This window comes from Salvelinus namaycush, chromosome 4 (assembly GCF_016432855.1).
Source record: "Salvelinus namaycush isolate Seneca chromosome 4, SaNama_1.0, whole genome shotgun sequence".
Taxonomy (NCBI): domain Eukaryota; kingdom Metazoa; phylum Chordata; class Actinopteri; order Salmoniformes; family Salmonidae; genus Salvelinus; species Salvelinus namaycush.
In genome coordinates this window covers 50,570,837-50,578,875 of record NC_052310.1, presented here as the reverse complement: position 1 = coordinate 50,578,875, position 8,039 = coordinate 50,570,837, and positions in this window count along the sequence as shown.

Genomic DNA, 8,039 nt, shown 5'->3' with positions numbered 1-8,039 from the left:
TATGGTAATGCTTGCAGAGCATATGCTCATAGCCTTGAATATCAGAGGCACCTGATTAAATCAAATACAATTATTGGTAATTAAAGACCTGGTGTTCACTTGCCAATTTTAATCAGCCTTCTGTACAAGGTTAGATCAACACACTCCAGTGTGATGAGTCATACCTTTTTTTCATTATTTTTATTGCCAGCGCTTATTTGAATTTAAAAGGATAGTTTGTGATTTTGACAATGAGTCAGATGAACTTGTGGATACCATTTTTATGTATCTGCGTACAGTATGAAGTAAGTTGCTGACTAGCGTTAGAGAAATTGCTATCTAGCGTTAGCACAATGACTGGAAATCTATAGTCATTGTACTAACACTAGTTTAACTTCCTTCATACTTGGACGCAGATACATAAAAATTGTAGTCACGAGTTCATCTGACTTTATCTACTTCCCCAGAGTCAGATGAACTTGTGGTTACAATTTGTATGTATCTGCGTCTAAGTATGAAGGAAGTTAAAGGTAGTTTCTCAAGCCAGTCATTATGCTAACGCTAAACTCTCCCTTTAACACCTCTACTGGGGCCCATTCTCTGAGTGGACTTGTTTCATTATACACTCTTAGAAAAAAGGTGTTATCTAGAACCTAAAATGGTTCTTCAGCTGTCCCCATAGCAGAATCCTTTGAGGAACCCGTTTTGGTCCCAGGTATAACCCTTTTGTTTCCCGGTAGAACCCTTTCCTCAGAGGGTACTACGGCGCATTCGTAAAGTTCAGACCCCTTGACTTTTTAAACATTTTGTTACGTTGCAGCCATATTCTAAAATTGATTTTAAAAATCCCCTCATCAGTCTAAACACAAAACCCCATAATGACAAAACAAAAAACGGTTTACTCAGTACTTTTGAAAGACCTTTGGCAGCGATTACAGCCTCTAGTCTTCTTGGTATGACGCTACAAGCTTCGCACAACTGTATTGTCATGGAATTATTCTAACCAAAAGTAAGACTTTTAGATGTTCTCAAATTCATCAAACTTTATAAAGAATTATTGCAATAATGGAGCATTAATGGTCACCCAATGGTGATTGTCAATAGCCCAAATAAGCAGGGTAAGGATACAACTCTTTATAGTTCTCCTGAGTCTCCGTGACTAAAAACAGAAATGCTCTCACGCAACAGACAGCAAGATTTACATGGTGCCAAATGTATGTTTCTAGGTCATTTACTAATTGTTTATACAGAAATACTAATGTAACATAGGTCCTTCCCTCAAATTATGAAGTCCAGTGTTCATCTGCAATGTGGGAGAAATAAACTGGAGGGAAGGTTCGCCTGGCACTGGCAGACAGGCCAACATTTCACACAGACACTAATCATGGAATGGAATGCAGTCTTTGGGTTTTATCACCAAGGCATCGTAAATCAACTGTCGGAGTTAAGCCTCAGAGGCTCCTCTCATAAGAACAAACAGGGTGTGAAAGTACTAATATAAGAGTACCTTCTAATATAAAGTAATGTGAATTACATGACGTTGTAATTTCCACCACAGTATTTGTTCCTATGCTTCCTGGCTGATGTTTTGGTCACTTTTGAATGCTGGCGGTGCTCTCACTCTAGTGGTAGCATGAGACGGAGTCTACAACCCACACAAGTGGCTCAGGTAGTGCAGCTCATCCAGGATGGCACATCAATGCGAGCTGTGGCAAGAAGGTTTGCTGTGTCTGTCAGCGTAGTGTCCAGAGCATTTCTTTCATCACATTCCCAGTGGGTCAGAAGTTTACATACACTCAATTAGTATTTGGTAACATTGCCTTTAAATTGTTTAACTTGGGTCAAACGTTTTGGGTAGCCTTCCGCAAGCTTCCCACAATAAGTTGGGTGACCTTTGGCCCATTCCTCCTGACAAGCTGTTTAAAGGCACAGTCAACTTAATGCATGTAAACTTCTGACCCACTGGACTTGTGATACAGTGAAATATAAGTGAAATAATCTGTCTGTAAACAATTGTTGGAAAAATGACTTGTGTCATGCAAAGTAGGTGTCCTAACCGACTTGCCAAAACTATAGTTTGTTGTGGAGTGGTTGAAAAATTAGTTTTAATGATTCCAACCGAAGTGTATGTAAACTTCCGACTTCAACTGTACATACACAAACACAACAAATAAAAAGAAGAGAAAGAGCACCAGAGGAGAAAGGGAAAACTTGAGTCCATTAGTTTCTATTATTAGTCTCAGACAAACAGCGGACACATTAAATGTTTTATAATGCACATTGGGGAGGTCATTTTAAAGTGTCTTGTGCCTTTCATTTATGGGTTGTAATGTTGGGCGGCTACAGGTGTTAGAGTTTAGAAGTTGTTTAGACCAAACTCTCACAGATACACTCTAATCAGGGTTTAACCTGGGCTAAATCACCAGTCAATGTCCTTGGATATCAAAATCAAATCAAATCAAATTAAGACTGGGAAAAATAAACTATCTGTTCCAGGGATTTAAAATGTATATATAGGCATATGTTTTGCTCTTCGATTTATTTTCTCATCTCACAAGATCCCTATTTCTATTGTGTGGGCTTCATTGATTAATAGATCCATCTCTCTGTGTTTCTGAGTCTTCATCTCCCCCTCCTTTCTACCCTTGAGGTCGCAACCCACCCCTCCCCAGATAGCATATGAACATATGATAAACCATGGATTTATTTTTATTGAATTACAGGAAATTAGCTTCAAAAATGCAAAATTCTTTCAGCCTCATTGCAAAATGTATAGAATAGCATGAGATTAGCAAAAAAAGGCACATTTTTCTCTGCCCCATGGCAGTTTGTGTAGAATTGCAGGAAATTAGCTTTAAAACAGCGAAAACAAATATGCCTCATGGCAAAATGTGTACAATAGCATAAGGTTAGATATAAAACTGCACATCTGCCCCATGGCAAATGTGTAGAATTGTAGGAAGTCAGCTCTTTTCCCCAAAAAAACATATGAAGAGTTGAATTCCAAAACAATATATATCTAATTTTCAGAAACGTTAGTAATTTAAGCTTTTATTGTTTAAAGAATTTATGAGAGAGAGTGCTGTTTTTTTCGCTATCTAATAATGGCATGGGGTTGTTCAATGACAGATATGTATTTGTTTGAAATATATCACTTGATGGTTTCATTTCAGAGAGACAAATAATCATGTTTTTTTTGCCAAACGCTATGTTCAGTGGCAAGACAAAGTATGTGAGCCCTTTGGAATTTCTGCATAAATTGGTCATCAAATTTGAACTGATCTTCATCTAAGTAACAACAATAGACAAACGTAGTCTTAAGACTAGGGGGCGATATTTTCGTTTTTGGCTAAAAAACGTACCCATTTGAAACTGCCTATTTCTCAGCCCCCGAAACTAGAATATGCATATAATTGTCAGATTAGAATAGAAAACACTCTGAAGTTTCCAAAACTGTAAACAATTTGTCTGTGAGTTAAACAGAACTGATATTGCAGGCTAAAACCTGAGGAAAATCCAATCAGGAAGTGCCCCTGTTCTTGAAACCTCTCTGTTCCTATGCATCCCTATTGCCCATATAAAGGGATATCAACCAGACTTCTTTTTCTATGGCTTCCCTAAGGTGTCAACAGCCTTTAGACATAGTTTCATCTTTTATTTTGAAGAATGAGCGTGAACGACCACATTGCGTAAGTGGATAGGTGGGGGCTCTCAGAGTGACTTGTGCGCAAAAGAGAAAGGCAGCCATTGTTACTCCCGGTCCTAGTGAAAAGCCAACTGTCCCGGTTGATATATTATCGAATAGATATTTGAAAAACACCCTGAGGATGGATTATAAAAAACATTTGACATGTTTCTGTGGACATTATGGATATAATTTGGAATTTTTGTCGGCGTTGTCACGACCGCTCTTTCCGGTGGATTCCTGGGCATAACGCATCAAACTAACGGAGGTATTTGGATATAAAAAATATCTTTATGGAACAAAAGGAACATTTGTTGTCTAACTGGGAGTCTCATGAGTGAAAACATCCGAAGATCATCAAAGGTAAACGATTAATTTGATTGCTTTTCTGATTTTCGTGACCAAGTTACCTGATGCTAGGTGTACTTATTGTTTTGTCGAGCGATCGATAAACTTACACAAACGCTTGTATTGCTTTCGATGTAAAGCATAATTTCAAAATCTGAGACGACAGATAGATTAACAAAAGGCTAAGCTGTGTTTTGCAATATTGCACTTGTGATTTCATGAAATTATATTATATTATATACCTGTGGCGCTAGGCTAGGCTATGCTAGTCAGCGTTTCTGATGACAATTATCCCGGATCCGGGATGGGTGGTTCAGAAAGGTTAAACTAATAACACACAAATTACTGTATTTTTCTTGTCTATATTGAATACATCATTTAAACATTCACAGTGTAATTTGGAAAAAGTATGTGAACCCCTTGGCTAATGAGTCAAATCAATGAGACGAGATTGGAGATGTTGGTTAGAGCTGCCTTGGCCGATAAAAAACTCACAAAATTTGAGTATGCTATTCACAAGAAGCATTGCCTGATGTGAACCATGCCACGAACAAAAGAGATCTCAGAAGACCTAAGATTAATAATTGTTGACTTGCATAACGCTGGAAAGGTTTACAAAAGTATCTCTAAAAGCCTTGATGTTTATCACTCCACGGTAAGACAAATTGTCTATAAATGGAGAAAGTTCAACACTGTTGCTACTCTCCCTAGGAGTGGCTGTCCTGCAAAGATGACTGCAAGAGCACAGCGCAGAATGCTCAATGAGGTTAAAAAGAATCCTACAGTGTCAGCTAAAGACTTACAGAAATCTCTGGAACATGCTAACATCTCTGTTGACGAGTCTATGATACGTAAAACACTAAACAAGAATGGTGTTCAAGGGAGGACACCACGGAAGAAGCAACTGCTGTCCAAAAAAAACCATTGCTCCACGTCTGAAATTTGCAAAAGCGCACCTGGATGTTCCAAAATATTCTGTGGACAGATGAAACTACAGTTGAGTTGTTTGGAAGGAACACACAACACTATGTGTGGAGAAAAAAAGGCACAGCACACCAACATCATAACCTCGTTCCAACTGCAAGGTATGGTGGAGGGCGCATCATGGTTTGGGGCTGCTTTGCTGTCTCAGGGCCTGGACAGCTATCATCGACGGAAAAATGAATTCCCAAGTTTATCAAGACGTTTTGCAGGAGAATGTTAGGCTATCTGTCCGCCAATTGAAGTTCAACAGAAGTTGGGTGATGCAACAGGACAATGACCCAAAACATAGAAGTAAATCATCAAACTGGAGCAAAACAACTCCTGGCATTGTTTACACTATGATTAGATAATAAGCTTCTACAGAAACATTGCCATAATTGTGTGATAATTTTTCAAGTGGAGAAGCTTTTTGACGTAGCCCCAGGTTATTTATGTGCATGGACTCAAATGGGGGCTGTTATTGTCATTGAGTGATGACAGTAAGCAGGTTTCCATCTGTTAGTTTTTCACTTTGCTTGTCTGAACCTAACAGACAACTAGTCAAAGCTCAAACCAAGTTTATTCACCCACTGGGTCAAACAGCTGAAAAGACAAAGACATGTTTCCACCAGCACAAGTATGTATACCCTCCTTAAGGGAGAGTCTCCTCCTTGCACCTCTAAACAATACATATTTGTTGCTAGGTAGAAAGTTAAGTGATGTGTGTAATAAAACTGTTCCTTCTCCATTCATCTAACCTGACCTGACCTAAGGCCCACATTCCTCACTAATCCACAGCTATCCAACCTTATCAGTGACCGCAACCAAGTGATTGCCTTTTCCCTCACTTAGTAACCCCTACTTCTTATCCAACCTCCATTGACCCCACCATATACAGTACATTCCTCATGTAACCATTAATAACTTCTAGTATAGCAAGTATTTCAAACTACAATTCAACAGTCCCCCCTTTTTGAATAGTACATCCATACTGTTCAACATTACATACACTTTGAAATTACTTATAAATTAACAGAAAATGGAGCATGAACAAAAATCTACAGTTGATTAGTATGTTTACACCTCCGAGACTTATAGCCTCTAATCTATCATCACACTATGCACACTCTTATTCCCCCCTCGTCCTACAACTAATAATTACATTTCAGCTGGAGCTTTTGACTTCCTCCATTTCAGCTTGAGCTTTTGACTTTCTCCATTTCCTCCTTTGGGTTCTTAAGAGAGTGATAGCACAAGACTTGTAAAGCAAAAAGAAACATAAAACATAACAAGCATTAATAATGCGTTAAGCTGTGCTTAATTATACATGCAAAGAATGTATAATTCTCAGTCACTAGTTCAGTCCCTAAATGAGTCTGTAAATATGCCTTCATCTGCTCATATGCCTCTTCTTCCCCCTGACGTTTGACCGTAAGAATCATTTGGTTCCCTCACACCTTAGGATGTTGTCCTGAGTATAATTACCCCAACATGCTATCTATCCCCAGGTTCATGGTCTGCTGGTGTCTAAACTTTCCCTGACCACTGCACTCCCTTAGTTGCAGTACTAAAGGGCATTACTGGTGAATAAAACCTTTTTTTACACGATAACACTTCCCCCACACTATCCTTTGCTGCTCTATCGTTAGCAATGGTTGTGTCAACGTTTTCAACCTCCTGAAATGTTTTTAGTTCTGGTGCATTAGTCTGAAAGTTAGACTGACCTTCAGCTTCTCATTTCACCACTGCTAATTTACTCGGTAGCTGACATGCTTCTAATAATGCCTCTACCTCATGTACATTTTTTATTGGTGTTCCTGTCGCTGTTAACGTGCCCCGTTGTGACCACAATGTTTAGAAATTAGGAACTACCCCAAATGCATATCGAGAACCAGTGTATATTGTAACATTCTCCACTTCCGACAAACCTACAGGCCTCGGCTAATGCATATAACTCCACCCCCTGGGCTGACACAGAGGCTGGCAGTGGGCCAGCCTTTACTACACCCCTGTCATCACACACAGTGTACTTTTTTACTCTCTTCCCTTCTATGGTCATGTAGCTAGAGCCATCTGTATACAATACTTGTCCCCATTCCAATGCTGTCTCTTGCAAATAGGGCCTTGGCTTTGGAGTAATTTGATCTGGGTCACATGTATGCGATTCACCCTCTCCAGGCAACGGAATTAACGATGCAGGATTCAAAGTATCAATTTTACAATTTTATAAATTTTCCCCATTTAACGTTAACTCCCATTTTGTCCATCAGATTGGGGAACATACAGATCCACTTTTTGCCCCATTGTAATTAAAGCAGTGTTATGCAACACCATCTCTGTCACTTCTACCGCCCTCAGACATGGTAGCATTCCTCTCGCAACAGAGTCTAACGGTTTAGTCCAGTACATTACTGTTTGGCCATAATGACCATCTTTATGTTTGGAGGAAAAAGGGGGAGGCTTGCAAGCCGAAGAACACCATCCCACTCGTGAAGCACGGGGGTGGCAGCATCACCCGTAGCACGCGCTGCAGCAGGTATATCTCACTGGTCATCCCCAAAGCCAACACATCCTTTGGCCGCCTTTCCTTCAAGTTCTCTGCTGCCAATGACTGCAACGAATTGCTGAAGTTGGAGACTTATATCTCCCTCAATAACTTTAAGCATCAGCTATCTGAGCAGTTTACCGATCGCTGCAGCTGTACACAGCCCATCTGTACATAGCCCATCCAATCTACCTACCTCATCCCCATATTGTTTTTATTTAATTTTTTGCTCTTTTGCACACCAGTATTTCTACTTGCACGTCGTCATCATCTGCACATCTATCACTCCAGTGTTAATTTTCTAATTTGTAATTTCTTTGCTACTATGGCCTATTTTATGCCTTACCTCCTCACGCCATTCGCACACTGTATATAGACTTTTTCTATTGTGTTATTGACTGTATGGTTGTTTCTTCCATGTGTAACTCTGTGTTGTTGTTTGTGTCGCACTGCTTTGCTTTATCTTGGCCAGGTCACAGTTGTAAACGCATTCTCAACTGGCCTACCTGATTAAATAAA